We start from the raw sequence: 25,599 nt of genomic DNA on the forward strand, positions 1-25,599 counted from the left end.
CGAGTAGACTCTCAGGTAAACACTAAGAAGACACTAGACACAAGGAAACCCAGAGAGATAGATAACACAGCTGAGTCGAGCAGGAAGTCAGCTGAGAAACAAGTGATGAGCAACCCAACTATAGAGATCAGCTCAGAGGTCAAAGGTAGTAGCTTGGAGCAAGAGTGGGATTAGTTTAATCAGAAATTGCAAGGCACTCTGAAAGCGAAAAATACCCAAGAAACAGTGGAATGTAAGACTTCTCTGTGTGTATATAAGGATACATAGCCCAAGTCTATCGGTGAAGAGTCCAAGCTTATGGAGGAACAAGAGACAATGTCCCAACATACCAAAATTATCCTTGTTCTACCGACATCAAAAATTGTTTTGAAAGTAACTAAAATGCCTCCACTTGATGTGTTCTATAGCCCTCTCCACAAGGCTATAATAAGAAGGCAGAGAATAAGGAAAAGGGTAGACACACCCAAATTCCCACCTAGAAATGAGCCGATGGACATTTTTTGGAAGGAAATTCCTTTCAATCCAGCTGAGAATTTGACTAGACTATCACAATTCATAGGAGCATACACATCGACCACTATGGACATGGCTACTAAAGTCTCTACTTTGTTAAGGGAAAAAGAGGAGAGGATTGCATAGCTCGAACAACAGCTTGAAGTAGAGAAAGCAGGCGTAAACAAGAAAGCAGCTGAGGAGTTCGCATAATTACAACAAGACATGGAAGTCCTAAAAATAAGCCATGAAGCCGATATATTGGCCAAAAACATGCAACTCCAAGAAATGTAGGAAGCCATTGAAAGATACAAGGGTGTTCCCACTACTGAGGATTTTATTAAAGAGGCATTCGAATTAAATTCCCTTCTGGTGAAACAGTAGGAGTATTTCTGCTAAAATATGTCACACATTACTTCCTATCTTACTACTAGGGACCAGCTGACAGATAAGGTAATCTACCAAGGAACTGAGTTTAATGATTCAAACACTAGAATATCTGAGTTCATGGAATGGTAGGAAATAGGAGATGGAAGGAAATCCAATCTACCCGAGATTGAGGAAACTCATACAGACATTCTCTTCAAGGATTGGGATGCGAGAATCAAATAGGACAAGCTAGCAGTCACAAGGGTATCTGGGGTATCAAAGAATATCATTAAGGCAGTAAATCACACCTATTTTCCATCAATCTCATTAAAGAAGGAAATTTGAAAGAAATGCATGAACTTAATGCTTTGTATAAAAGATGGAAGGAAAAGGTGGGGACTCAAAGAGAGTCAATTGCAAAATTAACCAGGACTGACTGGGAGTCATATTGGCAGTATCTTGTTAAGCCACACAACCAGATTATGACTCTCAATTATTCCCTTCATACAACTCAATGGATGTTGCCACTTCTCACCGATGCGATTTTCACAGGATAGCTCAAGACACATTTCGGGGCACCTCCTCAAATTCAACTGATGACCAATATATGCGATTTAAAGGAAAAGCTGGTAGACAACAAGTCATCCTCTTAGTTATGTTCATTTAGCCTCTGTTTATTTTTGGATTTAGTTACCTAGTTAGGAGGAAGGTTGTTTGAAACCTCCTCAAATTTTGTATAATCTATTTTTGCACATTAGTTAGAATAGTATTTATACCCTTCTCATGCATTTAGAGAAGGGTCCAAAATTTGATGAAAACATTTGCAAAGAATGCACTATTGTAAGTTTGTGAATGCTTTGGTGAAATTATGGAACATGATCGTTTCTTTTAGATATTAAACTACTTTCCTTTGTTGATGCACTATTGTAATCTTGGGAGACAATTTGATTTGAAGAAAGAAGTTGGTATATGTCATTTGTCAAATGAGCAGGACTTCACACATATGGTACTATTATCTTGTATGATTGATTCTATTTATATTTAATTAGTGGAAAAGATTTACTTTCCTGAATTGTATGTGAGATTTATTTTTTTTGTTAAGCGTTAATTACACTTTTGTATGATGCCTAGCTGAAATTTTGATTTTCATATATGAATAATCATATATGCGATATATTTTATAAATTTCTTTGAATAAGAATTTAGTCAAAGGAATTATCTTTATACGTTATCATCTCTATTTAGTTGTGTTCAATCTTTATTATCAAATGTTAAGAAGATATCTTTTTAGATCACATACCACATAGGAATACTCGGGTTTATATTAGAATAAGTTAGTTAGAGAATTGCATGATCGAATAGGTCATTTAGATTATCATTATTCTATTACAAACAATCATGAACCACCCACTCTCATCTTGAAACCCACACTAGGAAACTAGTCCCATTATCCCCAAACAGAGCCACCACTTTAAACGAAAAAGGAGTTGTCTTAAGGTCCGAACTGGGTGGTTATCCCCCATGTTTCGATAGCAGAATGCTGAGGCTGCAAAATTTTAGCACTAGAAGGAGGGAATTTGACTATGAATGGCATATAAACCTAACGATCATTCGAAAATCATTCATAAGAGTCAAAACCCTCCACCATTTCTACACCTTCTAAATATCATTCAGAATCTCCTGATCAAAAATCTAAAGTTGTAGAAACATCTCCCTCATCTCCTAAAGTAGTAAGGCAACCACCCTCTCCAGATTACACTTCTGAGTCTCCCAAAGTTCATTCTTTGATACAAAAATTGGAACAGATATCCATTTCTTCCGAGAAACCAGAGAGACCTGAAGTCTCTAAAGAAAGTGTTACCTCCTTATTACAACAAACTGGTGTATTGACTATACTACAAAGTGAAAGACTTGGGGTCACCCCTTTTGAGTTCCCCATCACTCCACGACATAGGAACATTACTTCATCAGCTTTCCATCAATTCACTTCCCCATCCACTTCTACTTAATCCACGACTTCTCAACTGTCCATTTCTCCAATTAGTACTACCATTAGTACTAACCCAGTAGTAAGTTCTTTGCAATCTATACCTACTTCTGGATCGACCTTCCCATCTTCTCAGTTTCCAACTCAAGTTATGGCCAATCAACCTTGGACAAATCCTGGTGCTATCCTAGTTGCAAATCCAAATGCACTCCTAGCAAACCCAGAAACATGGTTGCCTAAGTACAATCCTGATGATGCTCTCACGACCGAAGAAAATATAAATAATATTATGTTAGTCATGAATCTTAATGGGGTTGCAAATGAAGATGTTGTAATCAGAATGTTTCCTTATACCTTCCAAGGATCTATTGTGTCTTGCTATTTTTCCCTTCCAGTGAGTTCAATTAGAGACTCGGATACTTTTCAAGAAGTATTTCTTGCAAAATTTGTTGATGATAGGACCATAGCATCCTTGATCAACGATCTTTCTAATTTGAAAGCTAATCTAGATGAAAAGATCAAAGATTTCAACTCAAAATTTAACAAATTGCTAAATAAAATCCCAACTTCCTCTAAACCTGGTGTAGATGTACAAATAGAATGGTATATATCATCTCTTCCTTCTAATATTGGAATTTTTGTAGATAGAGCCAATAAGGCTACCCTTGTAGAGAACATGAAAGAAGCCCTATCTGTAGAAATAATAATCATAGCTTTGGAAAAGAGATAAAAAATAGACTAAAGTCAAAGAAAGTAACATTTAAGGATGAATCTAAGAAGAAAGCTTCAAAGGACCCTTTCGATATTGAAGGCCTTTAAAAAGTGTTAGAAATAATGTCTAATGAAATGGTTAAAATCAAAAAACAAGTCGCAGAATCCTCTACTCCCAAGAAACCTTTTTGATCATTCAAAAGGAACCCTTATTCTACATCGCAACCCCCAAACACCATTTCAAATGCCGAGTCTTATCAAGAAGCAGAAGAAGATTCACCAAATGAAGAGAAAGTTTTAATGGAAGAAGAAATTGAATTCAATGGAATGTGGGATTTCATCCTCCCAACTGAAGAAGAAGCACAAGAAATGCTAGTGACTAAAAGAAGTAAAAACTCTCTTGACATGTCTATCACAAATCAGAAACAAAAAACTGCTACTCTTGCAAAGGAGAAAATAGTAGCTAAGAAATCAAAGACTAGCCAAACCGATCTTATTCCTCCATATTCCCCAAATGCCTCAAAAACATTGGTAATCTCAGATACAGAGGAATACCATATAGTGGAAGACATGAAAAATACTAAAGCTAACATCTCATTACATGTGCTCACTAAACACAAGCAGAAACATAAAATTATATTAAGAGAGTTAAAAGTAGTTCCTATATCTCCTCTTCCATCTGTTGTCGTTACTCAAGCTGCCTACAATATGGGAAAACCTCCCTCATCCTCAAACAAAGTAGATCCTTCAGATCTAGTTCTAATTGGTGATAGGTCTATTTCTCATGTTCCTCCATTTCTACTCACTTATGAAATTTTCAACAAGAATGTTCATAACTGCCTTGTTGATTTAGGAGCCTCTTCAAATATAATGCCAAGAGCCGTGTGTACCAAATTGAACAATACACCTCAAAAATATGCAGTACACATAGTTTAGTTAGATAGGGAAAAAGTAGAGGTGCTTGGAGAGATAGCATCAGTTTCAATTAGGCTTTCCTCTAATCCAAAAGTTTCACAAATAATTGATATTTTGGTGGCTGATATCCCTGAATTTTATGGTTTGATTCTCAGTAGGGATTGGTCTGAAAATTTGCATGGTTATTTCACAACTAATTGGTCTCACATGTGGTTGCCACACAATGGTAAACCAAACCAAATCAGGGTAGACCGAGAGAAATTCATGAAATATACAGTCACTGACCTTGAGGGAAGCAACGAACCTATTTCCTTCACCAATAATATCATTGGAAATTACTTAGCCGAGTCATTTTTGGGATCCTTTAATGCTCAAAGGTCTCCCTTTCTAGATAACATTGTATTTTCTCAAATCGAAATTTTTTCACAAACAAATGCTTCCAAATGTCTAAATTTAGTAGATAAATTTTCAAATAACTCTCTATTTTGACGGTTCTAAATCTGAAGACGGTGCAGGCACAGGATGCATTTTGATCGATCTGCAAGGAGAGAAAACCATGCAAGCCTGTAGACTTGAATTTTAGTGCACTAATAATATCATTCAATATGAAGCACTGATCTAAGGACTGTACAAAGTCATCGGTCTTAATGTCAAATACCTACAAGTCTATGGTGATTTTGGAATAATTGTGAAACAGGTGAGAAATCCAATTCATTTTGTCTCTGGGCACCTTAAACATTATCAATCGTTAGCCCAGAATTTGACTTCTCATTTTTTTACTTTTAACATATCTTTAGTCCCTAAACTAGAAAACAAAAGTGCTGAATTACTTACATCATATAAACTAATGATAAGTTATACATCAAAATAACATTCATACATGAATTACAATACGATTTGATGCATAGACAAATTTATTTTCGAAAACAAGACAACATTTCTTTTATTGCAATAAGTTATAAATAACATGGAGAGAATTCGGTTGAGTGTTCTTCTTTCGGCTCCAAGCGGAACCGTCCTCTGGATTCATTCTATCCCAACCTTCAACAATCTTCTTCCATAACCAACACCATGATATCTCAAGCAAAAAGGAGAATATCTACAATCAAGGAAAAAAGGGTTTCCTGAAGCTTGGCGAAGTGCATGAGGCACAAGGATACATTAGACTCAGTTAGGGATAATCTCAGTCTAATAACTCTATCTCCTCTCTTCCTTAAGGCCTTCCCATAGAAGTCTATTTATACTTCTCCCAATTAGTTTTTTAGTTGGGAAACAGTTGGGCCACGGGCAATGGGAGGTAATCAACAGGTAAAAAGCGTGAACTCCACCCGTAATTAAGGAAATTTAATTTTTTTAAGTGTTTTAACACATATACATGGGTTGGGTATTGAATAACCCACGTATACACACTTTTATATGAGGGAGAGGTAGCGTACATGGAATAAAACACTATTTTTAAAATATTTGGACCAAGTCTGGAAGGAGGGGTTTCCCTAGGTCATAAACCAAGCATCACAAATATCAAGGGTGATAAATGGTGCTATAACATATTCCCCCTAATATATGAGGTCAAAAGGGGTACATGATGGCCGAAATATATTAAGTGTATGGAAAGAATCTTGTCGAAATTGAGAAGGACCTCACCAGAATTTAGCCTACCAAGCCGTCAAAAAGAGGTCAGAAAGAAAAGGTTGTCTGAGGCAGGCATACCCATGCTCAGAGAAAGTAAATCATGTCCACATATCAAGTACAGGAGGATCCAATATGTATACAAGTACAAATAACTAAAAGTACATAATGGATCATCTGATCGTGATCGAAAAATTACATGTCTAAATATCACATACAAGAAGACGATCAATGAAGCTGAAAGATGAAGCTAATCGTTGATGTCAAAAATTGATCCCAATAGTACCAAATGAACATGATGGAACAAAATCATACTACATCGCAACTCGGATGCCAGCATATAAAATATCGCTGTGAAGAACTGCAACATATATGGTGGATGGTGTCAACTAGCAGTAACAGGAACAACTGACAAGTGAACCAAGACATGCTAAAGCAACTTGAGGTCTTCATTGACCACCGTGGTACATTTATACACAATGGGAATAAATGATCTGAGGTTGACCACATGAGAAATCATTTGATTACTGGTCATTGATGTATACCATTAACAAACGCGAGGCTACTCAGTGATAATGAAAATGAGAGTCAAGGTACCCAGTACAATCTAAAAAGTGCGAATAAATGAGCTAAAGTCGAAGACTTGAAAGAATCTATCAATCAGGGGACAATGATAGTTTTCCACTGTCGATAGGGAAGGAATCTGCCACTGATGACTGCAAACCCCAAGGTACTGCCAAATGGAATCTAGATCTTTGTCCCAGAGAAAATGAGATGTAGTCAATAGGAAATGATCCACTAGAAGGAAGGCATTAAGGCATCCTTCATCAATCTAGCGCGAGTATAACCCATAGGCCAATAATTTGGAAGGAATCAAACAAAAAATATGTAGTAACCCAATTGAAGCACATTTCCGGTGTACACAAGATGTAGCTAGCACACGATAGTAACCCTCTAAACTAACTAATAATGAAAGTTGACACAGAGGTGAGGAATCCACCAATAGGGTCAAATGGAAACCAAGGCACTGCACAAATCCCAATGTGTGATAATGAAATCTAATGTCGAACACAAGGGAAGCCACTTAGTCAAAGACCCATGATATTGATTGGTGTTAAGATAAGGTGACCTATCAATAATGAAAATAGGGCCATGGTGCGGCTCTAGTCCTACACTCAGAGAAATATGTCGTCGTCGATAAGAATAAGACCCACCAACAAGAAGTCAATGGAGACCTTCTCAAACCGGCTCGAGCAAAGGACCAATATCACTGATGTGATGACAAACATGACACTGACAACCAAGGATGGCCGCCTAAAAAATAGGACAAGAGACACCGCAGAGAGGCCGACTCAGGCTTACTTCCCTTGAACAAAAGCACGACTCAATGATGACTATATGGTAGCATACGATAACTCTATATAAGTTCGCCATGCAGGAGGCATGAGCAAACTCTCGATATGAATGGAAGAGGTAACCAATCAGAGGAGTACTGACTTAATAACAAGGTTAAGGCATACCTAAATCAAAATAAATCCCACCCAAAATGGAGGAGAGATTTTCTTTTGAGTGCTTTGTTCAAGGGCGACATGATTGACTCTAGCTGCCAACAAAATATGGAAATGTTGTCCTATTTCTGCTCTTTCTGGAATATATATTTTTTTTATCTTTGTCTTTATGCTGGAAAGAGAATAAAATAATGCTATAGTATAGTGGAAAGAACGAGTGTCAGAGAAACAGATGATCTAGTTCTTGGGATGGGAACAATCCTATGCTTATTGCAGGGAGGCAAAACTAGTCAAGGACACTCAAAGGGATGTTCTTTCAATAGGTCAAAGGATGCGTCAAGTTGCAGAAGCTAAGTGATTGGATGGTTGATTTTGAAAAAGACAAGGTCAAATTAGTGGCTTAAACACGAGTCCAAGTGAAGCTAGCTCAAGGCCAAAAGGTGCAAATAGTCAAAATGCAATGCAGCAGTACAACTCAACACAAAGGAGCCTCTAGGGTATAAGGCCATAAATTAGTACAGAAGAAAAGAGAATGTGTCTTCAATGTGCAATTCATGGCGGGACTAAAGAGGACTCCCAATCCTGCTCAATATATCAGCATGGAAAACCAATGTCAGCGAGGTTCTAACTAATATGCCCATGTAAAGGATGGCTCTACCATCGCATCATGATTTAAAAATCAACCAGTGAACATGGTTTTCCAACCAAGATACGATGGGGTCAACCATATGGCTAGTGTATTGCTGAACGGAGGCTAGTATGCAAGATGCAATTGAAAAATGGTTTTCCCTAACCTATATGCGAGTGAGTGAATGATACCTGCCATGACTGGTCAACAGTCATGGGAACAAAAAAAAATCTCGAAGAAGTCTCCAAAATATCCTAAAAAATAACCCATTCTCAACAATCCAAGCCCACAGGTCAAAAAAATCCATGAGACAAAAATTAAATTTTGAAAAAATATTTTGCAATTTCAAAGTTATATAATGAATTTTGGACTCACAGTTTTTTTTATCTCTATTTGGAGCAAAGAGCTGTGGATCAAAAAGGATCAAACTTGCCTCTAAACAATTGGACCATTCAAATCACACCAAAGTTATCAGGTAACCCTCAAACCATGCTTGTAATGTTTTGTGATAACTTTTAGAAGTTTTCATTAAGTTTTGACCGTGAGAATTTATTCCCAAAAATCCAACTCTGTGTACACGTGGGTTGGATGTGATCAACCCACGTATACAACAGCCCTACACGCAACTCTGTGTAAAGGGAACCCGCGTGTACGCGAGTTAAAGTTTAAACATAAAAACTAACGGTTGAAACTCAAATTTTTTCAGGATGACCATCACATGGAGAGAAAGAGAGCATACCACAATTGATAATGAGGTAATGAATGACCAAAATGCACTAGATGCATTGAGATATTGTGGCTAATTGAAATTCTTCAAAATTCCAAACATGAAAGCCAACACACGCCTGCTCGAACTGCTAATCCATTAAAGGAGTGTAGAGGATGATGCCTTCATGATAGATCAGATGCCTATATGAATTGAGGTTGAAGACATCTACTTTATTATAGGTCTTTCCCAAAGAGGGGAGGTCATGCATTCGACTAGCAGGATAAGAAGTATTCTTTCAGTAGAAGACTATGTACATATATACTACCCTGGACACCCAGAGAAGATTGGAAGTCAGATTCCAATCAAACACATGGATAGTTTATCTCTGAGGATTCTGCTATTTACCATTGCGAGGGTAAATGGATCAGCTTCACTACACCAGGCTTCACGAGTGTCCATGAGCCTGGTAGTGGAATGCCTTACCATGGTTTTCAACTGGTGCACGCCTCTTCTGACCAACATGAAGAGCCAATTGACCTCTATTCAGAAGGGTTAGACAAAGAACTTTGGATATGGGACTATCTTATGCTCATTCTTCTTCGAGAAGGTACCTGGGCTACATCCCAAAGTATCTGTCTCCATCAGCAGCCCTCGAGATCCTCGGATGGGTAGATGGGTTGACTTGATGAAATGCCTTGGAGGTGGGGACGTGCCTAGGATGACTTTCAATGATGAGTTTTTTGCCTAGTGGGACCAACAAATCATCACAATAGACGACTACTCGTATGCTGGTATGGATTTCTGAGGAGATCCAGACTTGGTGTTGCCACTAAACGCAGCATGGGGAGACATAGGTAACAATTTTTTAAGTTTCTGTAAACTTTTAAGATTTTTTTTCTTTTTTAAATATGAAATTAATTTAGAAATATTTTTTATGGGACAAAATACTGATAAAATGACCATGTTCCAGATATTGGTCTAGTGAGACTAGATGGATTTCCGAGGCATAGGCATCGTGGAAGAGGTACCAAAGAGGTAGCAGCTGAGAGAAAGAGAGTCCTATATGCAGTTCAAAGAAACTTGGTGAGACTGACTCACCAGGTACCGATGATAGCCATAGAGGATCTACCTAAGGAGATGCAGCACCGCGTGGTAGGCATTCCACGGGACTGGGTCCGCATACTTCGGCGTGTAGCCAATGCAGTCGTTAACTTTTTAGCCGCTCATCATGATCTAGGTCAATAGGCAAATTGGACATGATTATGGGTATTTCTTCCTAATTTTGTATATTGTTTTTGAACACTTTATCTATACACAAGCGATTTGATGATATATATACAGATTCAAATTTTTTTATGTTTTCTTAATTTGATGAATGATTAATATGCCAATCTAATGCTTGATTAGCAATAGAGTCTACTAATGAATTCTCAGATCGTGGAATGTGAACATATGTAATATAAATAAATGATCATTGCAACATTCTCACTCTCAAAAATTGGCCATATAAATAAGGATCTCAAACCCGATAAATGTTATTTAATTGTGACACCACCAGCTATGAATCTAAGTAAACTACCAACAAATCAATCCCATAAGAAATTGCTTCGGATAGTAAATTAATAACAACAGTATATTTGGCAATGTTATTCGAAGCAGGACCAATACATACTCCCCTCGACACCATCAACTGGCCATATGGATAATAAATCACCCAAGCTGTGGAAGAAAGATTTCAAGTGTGCCAACTGGCACCATCGACGAATCCGAAATATATCAAGTCATCCATCAACACCTGCCAAAGTAGATAAAAAAATGTTGATATCACAAAATCCTAGACAAATATGTACAAAAATACAATATATACAAACAAGCAATTGCTCGCCCGGAACCTAAGAAAAATAATTTTTAAGGTAGAGCCCATTTTGGGGCTCCACCAGCTTGTTCCCTTCAAAATTAATCAACACATAGGCCCCTTTGCCCAAAATTTGCTTGATTACAAAGGGACCATATCACATAGACTTGAATTTGCCTACCCCCAAGGGGTATTTATCTTGGTCATAGACTAAGACAAGATCGCCTTCAGAAAAAACCCAAGGACAGATAACTTTATCATACCAAGTTTTAACCCTCTTCTTATGGGCCTCGTTTATTATGGCCGCATCTCGACGCTACTCATCGAGATATTCCAAATGAATGAGGCATTCTTCAAGACTAGATGTCTCTAGAAGAAGTTCTACAACTAGCTTAAGGGACAGAATTCCACATTCAATAGGAAAAATAGATTCCAGTCCATGAACTAATTGAAAAGGAGTAAAATCGGTGGCAATCTTCAATGAGGTTTGGTATGCCCAGAGTGCCGGGTACAACATGATGTGCCAATTGGAGTGATTTTTATCAATTGTCCTTTACAGGATAGTCTTGAGGGACTTATTCATGGCTTCGACTTTCCCATTGACCTGAGGATAATATGGAGACGAATGCTCCTGCTGGAAGCCAAACTTGAGAGCCAACTCAGTCATCAGTTGATTCTAGAAGTGACTGCCATTGTCAATGAAAATTTCTCTTGGGATACAAAATCGAGAAATAACCTGATTGAAGAGAAACAAGGTTGTTTTTTCACTATCATTTTTGTAAGTAGGCATCGCCTCAGCCCACTTCGTAAAGTAGTCTACAACCACAATGATGTACTTGTGATTCACCACCGAAGGTGGATTACATGTAGCAAAGTCAACGCCCCACTTCGTAAATGGACCGACAGTGATAATAGGAAAAAGTGGATCTGGATGCGCACACATTTTGCGAGTATAAATTTGTCATAGGTGGCAACGTCTGACTACTTCAATACAATATTTGAAAATTGAAGGCCAAAAGTAGCCGACACACAAAATGTTTTGGGTTGTTGCAAGCCCTGATAGATGACCACATCAAGCTCCATTGTGGCAATCATTAAGTACAGACTCTGCTTCTTCCAAGGTTAAGCAATGCCTAAGGATTGAATCAACCCCTCTGCGATATAATGTATCACCAATGATAACATAGTTTTTGGCAAGGTGACATAACTTTCGACGCTTATCCTTGGAGGAAGCAGGTGGGAACTGTTATCACTCCAAGAAACTCTCCTAGGTTGTAGCTCAGAGATGCCTGGTAACATATAATCTTCAATATTGTTCTCTAAAATATTGGAATAAATGATGGTTTGGGTCAAGTCAGATGACCATTTTAGCTCTATTCTCACACTAGACACGCATGAACACTCTCAACGATACAAGGCTTTAGACCACTAACACTCAATAAATTATAGATTCAATGGGTAGATGGAGAATACTGACTGTACCACCAGACTGCATACATAAACATAAATGAACGGCTAGCTACAGGTAGCAAAAGAGAATATTGACTATACCAATAGATGCATATATGAACACATATGAATGGCTAGCTACAGCTAGTAAAGAAGCTTGCAAATCTAATTCATCAAAGCATACATAAGATGATAGTTATCTGACCTTAGACACAAAAGAAAACATGAACAAACTATTCAAGTGCAAGCATATAAAAAAAAAGAGAATGGACATTGAACATATAATATCAAAAGAAGCATATATTTCTAGAAATGAAGATGAGAAGCTTGAAGGAACATCGAAGGAATAATCTCTAGAAGTTGAACCCTTATTACATTTGGCTTCAGCCATTTATAGGCCTTTTACAATGATTCTGAACCTACTGAGGCTCGAAGTCTTAATCTATCCTCTCTTTCCCTTTAACTATTCGATGCTCTGACTGCATGGGCTTGGAGGATTATTCTTCTGACAGTAGAGTAACTGCATTCGGATATTTTGGCTACGCTGGCAGGACTATTGATGCTCCATGATCAGTTGTTGCTGTGGGTGTTGCGCTATCTGTGCTCCCTAATCTTTCTGTTTTTGGGTTTCAGCATGCTATGGCCCTTCCTTTTCCCTTTTCGGCCTCTGTTTTCCAGTAACCTACCTCCCAGACTCTGCCATGTAGTGGAACGGGTCTTCAGGCCTCTATAATCCTTTAAAGGATTCCTTTTACTATTTCTTGTATTTACACAGAAAATGACGCTATCAATGATAAACCCTGCCTTCTCTGTGTGTTTTTGACTTAAAAAGTCCTCAAGTATGGTTTATTTATCTATCAGGTCTACCCTTGGGGTTATCACAAGTCACATTTGGCCCTCTCCCTTTGTATTTCATTAAACAACGAAAATAAGTAAAAAATGCAAAAAAAAACATTAAAAATGGGCCTTCTGCGAACTTCAAATTTTATGTATTTCACTTCTCGGACCCTTTCGAGTCTGGGCTTCATCACAATCATAATGCCCCAAGGTTTCCTTTGTATTTTGTTTCATAGCGAAATACACAAAAAATCCATTAAAACTGGCTTTGGGGCAGACCTGAAATCCTATGAAACATTGTTTATAATACCGTCGGGTCTGCAAAATCAGGTCACACACATATACATGTAAAGGCCCCGCCCCTTGGTTTCCACTGATAGTGATCCAGTGATGTAATGTCGGCCATCAATCTGTGCGTGAGGTCGACAATCCACGTTTAATTGTCGATCCATGTCGCAACTCCCCCTTGGTCTGTGCCGATAACGTCGACTCGCCTCCGGCGATTGTGACCTGCCGATCCAATCATCGATGATCGTTGATCGACAGTGTCCAGCATCGATTTGCAATACCTACAACCACAAATTTGTGATTTAGCCGTTTAGATCTGGGTTGTTGATCGGCTAGATCTAACGACAGTTGTGCATTCTTGAGTCTAGGCCTCTGATACATGATTTTTCATGATTTTGAAGTATTTTAGCATCCCGATAGTTCATTTCTACCATTCCATGGGCTCTCGGTATGTGACGGTTTTGGTCTTTGGATGATCTTAGTGAAGATTTTGAAAATTTTAAGAGCAAATTTGGATCCATTACATGATTTTAAGCAAACTTTGGAGACTTTGGGAGTGTTTTGAATCCATTATTGGGCCAAATGCCAACAAAGCTAACACTGGCTCCTTCTGGGGATGAAAGCCTCCCTGTGAGGTTTCAAGAAGTATAGAAAAATGCCTTTCCTGTAAAAAAATAAGATCAAATATTCCTTCTAGTATTGCATTGGGCATGGAGTCGATTTAGCATGAAATAAAACTTGAAAACAACATATTTACAATACCAAGGCTTAAAAGCCTTAACTGAAATAAAGTTCGAAGAACAACCCATTGACTGGGCCATCAAAAACATCTCCTCCTTCCTTTGATGCATCCCTTTTGAGAAAACAGTCACCAAACTGAAAATTGACCCTTTTTACCTTTCTATGAAAGGTTTCTTTCTCTTGGTCAATGTGCATATCAACCAATTCATCAAAGACTTGCAAAATCCTATTGATTTGATCCTCTACTTCAAAAAATTTCCAGCATTTGGTATTATCAGGCAGAGATGGTCTATATTTCACCTCATCTCTGTATGCTTTCAGCCGTGGATGTTTTGCTTGGAAGATTTTGTACACTTTTTGAATGATAAAGTCTTCTTTATAGCGTTTTGTGTCATTTGTGACCTAAACAGTTAATATAAAAGATGAATCAATGTATTCCTCTATGGAGGACAAGAGGACTTCACCTATTCCTGTAGCTTCCTTAGAGCTAGCCCCATCAAGGATCATGTCCCAAATCTATGGGCCTTCTTCCTCTGTGATCTGGAAACCTGGTTTTTTAAGCTGTGTAGAGGCCAAATGATAAGGCTTGGTAATGTCAAGACCGAGCTTATCCATGACAGCCTTGGGCATTGGATTATGGCCGGCTCCAGTGTCCAGAAGGCAATTATGAAGGATTTTATCATGAATAGATAGAGAAATATAGAATGATGGGGAGCTCTTTTCACAATTTTCAATCATTGGGCTGAGAATAATAGTTGGTTGGTCATCTTGTAGATTTACATAGTCAGTGGAAGCTTGGATGGCATTAGGTTCAATAGCCTCAAGGATGGATGCTTTGAAGGACTCATTCGTCACTAGTTCAACGAGAGGCATAGGTATTCTTGACTTCTGAATTTCTGATTGAAAACTGAAAGAAGAAGGGGACTTGTCAAGGCCTCTCACCTCTATGGCTAGAGCTTTGAGGATGATATGATCAACTACTGGTTGCTTCTGCTTATTAGATGTTGTTCTACAGGGACAACAGATGTATGCACAAGAGTTTCTTTGACATTATTCATCATAGACCTCATATTATATTGGTGTTGATCTTTAGTTTGTAGAACAGCTTCACCATCCCATTCTTAGCTGATCTGGTAATTGAATAATGACTTCTCATAGGCATCTTCAGTTAAAAAGGTGGTGCTTCCTTTGTCTTCCATATAATGGATCTCATCATCCTCTTCAAAGTGCTCTTCCTCCACGACTACATTTTGAAGAGGGGTCCTCACCCTTTGTTCTTCATTGGCATCTTTGTTTCTTTGCAAAATCTGCAACTGCTCATTTTCTCTTCTAGATGGATTTGGATTTGGAGGATCAAAGGTTTTAGGAACCCTTCCTTTCCTAGAATGTTGCTCAACCTTTAATTTGGAAACTTCAGAGGCTAATGACTCCATCTTCGCCATTTTATCGATCTTTGGATCTGAGGATGATGAAGGCTCGCCCCTCTGTCTCCTTCTATCAGCATTACCTTTGAGATTTTCTGCAACCATGATGTTTGATTCTACATCCAGGGCTACATCTTGCATATCAACCAAAGAAGCACATCGCCTCTCCCTCAAAAAGAAACAGAAGTCAGAATCGAAGGCACTGGCATAGATGAGTCTGGCAGAGGTAGTGGCGGGTTTTACTTCAACTGGTATCTTGTTGTACATGCGGTTAAATCTCTTATTAAAATCATACAGCAGCTCACCATTTTCCCTCTGTAAGTTCCCAAACTCAGCGTGGTAGTAAAGCAGATCCTTCTTATCCCCCCAAGGCTTTAGGAATCCATCATCTAAGGCCTCAATATCCGGTATAGATGTTGGTGTTAGTTCCCTAAACCATTTTCTAGCCTCTCCATCTGGGCTTTGGACAAAGACTCTCATCCAGACATCATCTCACTAATGTCCAAGTTATCAGCATAGCTATAGAATGACTCAAGATTTTCTTTAGCTAAAACACCTTCAGTCCCAATGAACTTAGGCATATACTTCTGATACTCTCTAGTAGGCATAACATTCAAAGGAGTGGGGAGTATTAGAGGTCCATACCTAGCAGCTATGATTCTTTCCATTTTGGTAGGTGCTTGTGGGCCTACCATAGTTGTGGTGGCTAAAAGAATACTGGCAGTAATAAGACTAAAGGAGTATGATGGATAGGAAGTGAGGTTTCCTTTTGGAATACAACAAAAGGAGAACCTAAAGAATAAGGGGCTTTATGAATCTCTAAGAGTTTTTCTTCGCTGCTAGTATTAGAAGCTATATTGTCAACATATATTTGTTCTATTACAGGCCTTTCTTGAAGAGATATAGGAGATTGTTTACCTAATGCTCCGTTTTGCAATACCTTTCTTTCTTTGATGATCTTTTCAGGGTCAGGTACTGAGTCGGCTTGTGAATTTTGAGGATTTCTCTTAGTATGCCTCACAAACTGAGCGAGAACTATGAAGCAGAGTCACCAAGAGGTTCAGCCTCCAGTAGAGTCACCAGATAGATGATTACAACTAAAAAAGTGCCCAAAATTTGTCTATCATCAAAGCTGGATCCATGTCATTTCCCAGGGAAGCTGAGCTTCAGTTTCCTCTCCCCAACAACGACGCCATTTATGTTATCACTCCAAGAAACTCTCCTAGGATGTAGCTTGGAGGTGCCTAGTAACATATAATCTTAAATATTTTTCTTTGAAATATTGGAATAAATGATGGTTTGGATCAAGTCAAATGACCATTTTAGCTCTATTCTCACTCAAAACATGCATCAACACTCTCAAAAATACAAGGTTTTAGACCACTAATACTCAATAATTTATAGATTCAATGGGTAGATGGAGAATACTGACTACACTAGCAGACTGCATACATAAACGTAAACGAATGGCTAGCTACAGGTAACAAAAGATAATACTGATTGTACCGACAAATGCATATATGACCACATATGAATGACTAGCTACAAGCAGTAAAGAAGCTTGCAAATATAATTCATCAAAGTAGAGATAAGATGACAGTTATCTGGCCTTAGACACAAAAGAAAACATGAACAAACTATTCAAGTGCAAGCATATAATAGCAAAGCGAATGGACATTGAACATATAATAGCAAAATAAGCTTATATTGCTAGAAATGAAGATGAGAAGCTTGAAGGAACAGTCTCTAGAAGTTGAACCCTTATTAAATTTAGCTTTCAACCTTTTATAGGCCTTTTACAATGATTTTGAGCCTACTGAGGCTCGAATTCTTAATCTATCCTCTCTATCCCTTTAACTGTTTGATGCCCTAACTAGGTAAGAATGGGCTTGGAGGATTATTCTTCGGACAACAGAGTAACTGCATCAAGATATTTTGGCTGCACTGGCAGGACTATTGATTCTCCATGATCAGTTGTTGATGTGGCTGTTGCGCTGTTTGTGCTCCCTGATCTTTCTATTTTCAAGCTTCAGTGTGCTGTGGCCCTTCTCTTTCCCTTTCCGGTCTATATTTTCCGGCAGCTTGCCTCCAAGACTCTGCCATGTAGTGGAATGGGTCTTTGGGCCTCTGTAACCCTTTAAAGGTGTCCTTTGATTGTTTCTAGTATTTACATAGAAAATGTTGCAATCAATGATAAATCCCACCTTCTTTGTGTGTTTTGGAGTTCAAAAGTCCTCAAGTATGGTTTAATTATCTATCAACTCCGCCCTTGGGGTTATCGCAAGTCGCATTTAGCCCGGTCCCTTTGTATTTCGTTAAACAACGAAAAGACATAAAAACTGCAAAAAAAATTGAAAATGGGCCTTCTGCAAACTTCAAATTTTATGTATTTCACTTCCCGTACCCTTTCAGGTATGGGTTTCTTCACAATCGCAATGCCCCAAGGTTTCCTGTGTATTTTGTTTCATAACAAAATACACAAAAAATCCATTAAAACTAGCTTTGACATGAACCTGAAATCCTATGAAACATTGTTTATAATACTGTCGGGTCCACAAAATTGGGTCACACACATATACATGTAAAGGCCCCGCCCCTTGGTTTCTGCCAATAGCAATCCCGTGATGTAACATGGGCCATTGATCTGTGCGCGCGATCAATAGTCCATGTTTAATTGTCGATCGCAGTCGCAACTTCCCCTTGGTTTGTACCGATAATGCTGAATCACCTCTGTCGATTGTGACCCGCCGATCCGATCATCAGCAATCACTGATCGGCAGTGTCCAGGCCGATTACCATTGCCTACGACTACCAATTTGTGATTTAGCTGCTTAGATTTGGGTTATTGATCGGTCAGATCTAACAGAAGTTGTGCATTCTTGAGTCTAGGCCTCCGCTACATGATTTTTCATGATTTTGAAGTATTTTAGCCTCCCCATAGTGCATTTCTACCCTTCCATGGGCTCTCGACATGTGATGTTTTTGATCTTTGGATGATCTTAGTGAAGATTTTGAAGATTTTAAGAGAAAATTTGGATCCATTGCATGATTTTAAGAAAACTTTAGAGACTTTGGGAGTGTTCTGAATCCATTCTTAAGCCAAATGCCAACAAAGATAATAGGAACTTCGAAGTCTAGAGATATATAATGATATCTCCGTACCAAGGATCTTGGGAATAAGTGAGGAATAAATGTTCTTCGGGAAAATTTTCGTCATAAACAATGGCTTCCCCACAAGGCAGCTCGGAAATTAATTCCGAGAAAACCAATGACTTCTTAGATTTGGCTAACAAGAACTCAAGATAAAATTCTTGCAAAATAAAAATCCATCAATTATATTTGCCCCCAATCAATCACCTCCTGAGGACAAACTGGAAAGGGTTGACAGCTACTAAGACGAATGTTTTGCATAGCAGAATATAATGACGAAGCCACTGGACAACATGGATAGCTTCCAAGGCCAATTTCTCGATAGGAGAATAGTGTAGCTCAGGTCCTACTAAGTCTCGACTCAAGTAGTAGATTACATGCTCACTGAAAGCATCATCTTCCTGAACAAGAACCATACCTATGGTTGATTCTGCTGCAACGAGATACAAAAGGAAATCTTTGCCATAATCAAGTGGACTCAACAATGGAGAAGAGATTAATGCTTGCTCAAGGCATCAAAAGATCATTGCGCAAAGTCATCCCATAAAAATGGAACTCCATTCTTAAGGAAATGCATAAATCCTTGGTAATCAAGGCGTAATTTGCTATAAATCTTCTTAAGAAATTTGCCTTTCCTTGGAGACTTTGAAGTTGACGAATTGAAGATGGGAGAGGCAACTAAATTATTGCCTCAGCCTTGAAGGGATCAACCAGAATCCCTTCAGCTGATATGATGAATCCTAACAACCAACCAGATGTCACCGCAAAAACACACTTATTCGGATTCAACCAGATTTTATAAAATTGACATCTCTCCAAAACTAACCAAAGGTGGCTAGGATGATCGATTCTCTTTCGAGAATGAGTAGCTAAGTCATCCAAGTATGCTTCGATAACATGTCTGATGTCGTGGAAAGCATAAGACATGGCCCACTGAAAAGCAACTGCATCATTTTTAAGACCAAAAGGCATCTTCTTATATGCAAACGTGCCCCAGGGACAAATAAAGGTTGTCTTGTGCTGGTCCTCTAAATGGACAGTAATTTGATTGTAACTAGAGAATTTGTCCATGAATGAAAATATTTCATTACCCGCACATTCATCAACAATTTTATCAATAAAAATTCATGGGGTAATTGTCTTTTGGACAAGCTTTATTGAAATCCCTAAAGTTGATACATACTTGGATTGTTCCTTGCTTTTTATCTACTGGGACTAGAGTGGAAACCCACTCCATTAGAGGAACGGAGTACATGAAACCCACCTTAAGAAGCTTTTCAACTTCAATTTTAATAGCTACTACTTTCTGAGGATTGACTAGTCGAAGCTTCTGATGAATAGGTTTGGCATTTTCATACGTCTTGATATCATGATGGACTATAGATGGATCAATTCTAGGGGTTTCCTCATAAGACCAAGCAAACACATCTTGAAACTCTTTAAAGAGGTCGGTGTAAATTTGAATTTATTCAAGGGAAGAATTAGCTCCGATGAAGACATTTTCTATAACATTAGGATTCCTAGAGATGTTTATAGGTACAGTTCTTGAGATAACTGACATATTACCTTCGACAGATAATTGTGCTAGAGCCAAAAGGTTTGAAACTGTAAAAACATCACTAGTAAGAATATTGGAGAACGTGGATTCAACTTCATGCAATGGAGGAAGAAAATATGAAGGATGATGTAAATCTTCACATGGTTGATCTACAACCATCATTGCCTCCAAAATTGCTTCTTCAGATGGTAAAATTGTATCTAAGCAATCCAGATGAGAAGTAGAGTCAAGGGTCCAAGATGGAGCCACATCACCATCTAACTCCTCTTGTGAAAAAGGAGTGGGATGGTTTTCTGTAGAGTTAATGATAGATTGATAGCTATGTTCTGTTGCAGACATGGAAGATGCCATTCCACCAACCTGCCCTCCATCTAATGTGGTGGTAGATGAAGGTAAGGTCTAAGGGTCTGAAAAATAATGAGTTTGAAAGAATTATTTCCGTGAAGGGCCCCTGGAGGATGAAATTGAATTTATTCTAGTTGTAGGAGGAGGAAGATCAATTGTACCCATTAACAAAGAGTACATCCCAACTCCTAAATTTTCAATAGGTTGATGGGGATTATCCACCAATGGAATGGCAGAATCTGAAGTTGCTTAGAATTCACCTAGAGAATAATCTAATTGATAAATTTTAACAATTCTCCCCTCATGAGGAAAACAGAGGATGTGGAATAAAGATGAAACTGTGGCATCCATCTCATAAATCCAATTCCTTCCTAAGAGGAGATTATAATCCAGGTTGGCATCAACGATTTCCACCTCAATATTTACGACCTTTCCCCCAACACATATAGGAAAGGCCAGGATAATTCCATGTGGCCTATGAGAATCTCCATCAAATGTTGTTAAGAGAGTCAGTGAAGGAACAATTGAAGGTGATCCAATGGCCTTCCAACATGACATATACATTATGCATGTGGAAGCTCTCTCATCCATAACTATCCAAAACATATTGGTTTTTCGGTAAGTAGACTTTATCTAGAAAGCCATATGGTGAGGAAGTCTCTTTTTGACATTCATCATATCAAAAGTGAGCACTAAATAATTCTTTGGATCTACTACCCTGATTGCCGAAAGCAAAGAACTTCTCTGAGCAAGACATGACAGGAGTACCTCCAAAGTAGACATAGCACAAGGACTTTGAGCCAGATCTTCTAGAATCGAGTAGTTCTGGACTACCCTAGCATTAGGCTTAATAGTTGAGAACTTTGAAAAACCTTTCAATATCCTAGGTATAGATTCAAAAGAGGGTCGCTTAATATGGAGTGGGTCTATGGTTTCGGGAACAGATTTAGCTTTAGATGTTTCTGTTTCACCATAATCATGTGCTCGTGTAGCAACATCGACATGAGAGTTCGTCATATAAACATTTGAGGAATTTTCCCATTCCTGGTTGGCCCCTGCGGAGGTACCAGCGTTCAAGTTCACGCTAACAAGTAATTGCTACCCTTGCGGGAAAGGGTTAGTCAAAATAGCTTGGGAGCTAGAGGACCATTGCTACACTAACAAGCGTTGAGCATCTTGTATCTTAGGGAAGAGGTGAGTCAAATTATCTCCATTGCATAACTTGCATGAAAACTTAACCTTTTTCTTGGACTCTTTTTTACCCTCACCGACACCATTGCCGGATTTGGTCACATTGCCCTCCCCTTCCAAGTTCTTGTTATAGACATTATTGGGCACTGCAACCCCAAGCATAAATGTCCATAAACCAAGGGCTCCTAAGTCCCTAAAGGTGTTGTTCCAACCCCTAAAAGAACAAGGTCAACTGATTACAGCATCTCCCAGAAGTTCTCCATGAAAAACCACTCAGAATCGGTCAAAACTGGACCATTTCACTTGCTCCATAGGCAAAGTGCGTTGCATCCCACCCAAATACACACAGTAGGTGTGTTGCATGTCAAAAAGCCCTTTTATGGGGTGCGATGGGCGAGAAGGGACAAATGGCAGGGTCAATCCGCGAGGTGGAGAAGCATGGAATCTTCCAGAAACTTCTCCTGTGACACTTGCCTCTCTGAATTCGACCAGGGATGAGTAAGAGATCATCAATCTCCAAGTGGAATCAAGAACTATCAGAGGGAAGACACTAATCAAATCTCAAAAGCTGACTCGCCTCCCTTGCAGACATCTATATATGGATCCCTCATCCCTGAGATCCACAGGCTGGAATTTTGTATCTTGTAAGGAAGTGCTGCTGGTTTATTGGTGCAATATCATAGTGTTGGGTGATCTAAGCTTTTCATGAGGTGAAGAAGGGCTTCTTGCTGAGAGGATGATGCTGGGTCAGAACAATTGGTTGTAACACTCTTGGCTCTTTCTTGATTATCAATAAAGCTATTCAAGTTTTCCTCCATACTCTTGTATGATTTATGTTTTATGCATTTGTATGGTTAATATACATTTGATCCTATATTGCTTATGATAATAGATCTATGTTCTCGTATAGTGTTATACTGCTTTGATTCTACAGGTACTCTGTGAAGCTGGGTATACAAGAAATCAAGTAGAAAAGGACTATCAGAAGAGAGAGGAATCGAGCAAGGAACCAAGCGCAAGATAGAGGTTGGTCTCCTTTATTCTTCTCTCATATATCTTTCATAAAGGAAAAGGAAAGTAGTTTTACTTTGTTTGTTTCTAAGGTAGCTACCAGCCTTAGTGGGATTAGCAGTTCTGCATAGACGCTATTCCCGGTAACAAAATGGCGACTCCACTGGGGAGCGAGTAGATTGTTTGTTCATCTACATTTGTTTACTTTATAAACTTATAAACGGAGCCTGAAGTCAAGCCAGCTAGCCTTCGAACTGCATTTTCTATGCAAGTGCAAAGTAGATCAATGCTGCTTCAGTCAATCTCCAGGTTTTGTTTATGAATTAAAAAATTGATTTACAAACTCTCTAATTGCCCTTGTGGTGGCTCTAGTAACCTCCTTAGATCTACCCCTGTAATTGATCTACTGATTACCACTTGCTTGGCCAAAATCCCTGAACTGAACTGCAAACTGTGACTCGGGACCCAATCAAAGTCTCATCGGTGGTCCAGCGCACTGTCTGTTCTGTGAACCTCAAATTCTGTGCACTTCCCGAGTGTAGTAGGTGCGTTGCATTTCAGTTTCACTGTGTTATAGGTGCGCTGATCAGACAAGGCCTTGTTCCTAAATTTTGGTTTCTATGTTCACTCTTTTCAGATCTATTTAGGAGCTTTGCTACCTGTAGTCAGTACACCTCTGTTTTAAACCCCTTTCCTTGCTGATATTCCCCCTCCATTGTGCAAAGAACTGTAAATGTTTTTATGTATTTTTTGAGACATTTTCAGTTCTCCTTTACAAAGAAGTAACGTAATTGTACTATCGTTTCTTGATTTGAAAGTGTCACAAGTGTCGTTTTCAGTCATACAAGAGAATCTGATTTCTCTTGATAGTCGATTACCCTGTTACTATTGTATTTGATCTGAATTAGTAGTTTTTCTAGTGTCGAAAGCAAGTTTTCAATTCCAAATCGCAAAGTGTTGTCATTGTCCTCATTTCGTTTTGAAAAGAAGCTTGTTAGTAATTCTCGCTTTGGAAAATAATTTAGATTTGCGCATTAGCTTTCTTCTTATCATTTACACATTAAGAAGGCTGAAAACAAATACATGCATGTGCATTTGCATTTAGACTGTTTTTTGGTTTGATTTAGGACAATGCATATAGTGTGTGCTCTTTGCTCTTTGTTGAAAGAACGCCATCTCTCTTTCCTTAGTAGCTAGGATTTTCATTGCACAAAGAAAATAAAACGACTATTTATCATCTTAGATTGCATTTTAGGAATTGTACATTTACATCACGCGGTGAACCTGAAAGGCAAATTTCTTAAGCAAGATCAACCATATAATGAATTTAATGAATCTAAAAACGCTTTGGAACTTAACGCACAACATCTAGAAGTCTAGGCTAGAGATGTATTCCGGCATCGTAAAGCCTGGTAACTATTGTTTTCACTATTGGTTGGGTGATTCCTCCACTTTGAGACGATAAGTGCCAGTACGGACTTGTGCTCCCACGTATCGTCGAGTATATTTTGGGAGACCACAATAGGCTTTATCCTTTATCCATAGGAAGCCGTGTCTGCCGCCCTATCGATCGCAATGTACTGAACACAGCATTCGGGAAGCTTGACTGCCGTACCTGTTAGGTTCCTATACCAATAGGTGTCATTTTTCATGATTGACTGGGAAGTGCCAAATATGTTCATCTTTTCCATGCTGCAAAGGTTCCATATTTCAAAAGAGACAGAGAAAATTAAAAAATGTAAAGAGGGTATGCCTTAAAAGAATGATCAAAAGGCAAGAAAATGAATTGGTCAGAAAAAATAATAGAAATGAACCCCAAAGAAAGACCAGGAAAGTGGCCAGTCAAAATGCCACTACTACCTTATTTGCAAGTCCACAATGTGCAAGTATTGTTGTTTTCACACTTGATGGGTGGCCCAACAGTGCAAACTGGACCATGCCATGTTTAAATTGCTGTTGTAGAATAGAGAAAAAGTGCCTGTCCAAACAGCTTAAGCTTGGCAGATGAGTAGCTAGGTAGAGAAATGAAGGAGCCCAACTACTTAATTTGGGCCCTTGGAGGAGATAAGGGTACACTTAGATAGGAGGGCAGTCAAAAGAAAAGAGGATAATCAGGGTCTGCAACTCTAAGTGCACCCAATCAAATGGAAGAAAAAATGCTAGGTGAATTAGGCTGGGTAAGTAGCTTGAGGTTGCAGAAGCAAGGTTTGTATCTCTTTTGTTTGGTCAAAACAAAACTTATCTCATCAATCACAGAAATGTTAAGGTAGTTGTTTGGTGGCAGAACTATGGAAGCATTTCTAACTCCCTTTCACCCCCCCCCCCCCTAAAGTTTCTCACTAACACCCCTTAAGGACCTTGGGATCTGCCCAACCAGTCCTGTTATCACTTCATTTTTGTAAATTACTAAGTCAAGCTTTGACTTTCTTCAATAAAAAGAAGCCACATTTCTTGTGTAAAATTCATTTCTCCGCATTCCATTCACTTCCTATGCCTAAGTTTCATTTCATAAACTTAGCTTCATGCCCCTACACTTTCACTTCACGAGGTCATATTAACTCCTAACTCTATTATCTAGCTCCCTAGATCATTTCCTTATCCCCTATTATACAAAAAACTATATAAAATTCCAAAAATAATACATATTCCCATCCCCTGGCACTATAGCCTTATATTGCAGTCTCGGGAAATAATAGTCCATCTGGGACTATTATGAACCCATCCGCATCCTAACCCTGGAATTAACCTGACCTCTGGTTAGGTTAATAGCCTATACCTACCCCTCTACCCTTGTATTTTTCC

The sequence above is a fragment of the Pinus tabuliformis genome, chromosome 9, assembly GCF_031772625.1.
Source record: "Pinus tabuliformis cultivar Carrire ecotype Pingquan chromosome 9, CPIR1, whole genome shotgun sequence".
Taxonomy (NCBI): Eukaryota; Viridiplantae; Streptophyta; class Pinopsida; order Pinales; family Pinaceae; genus Pinus; species Pinus tabuliformis.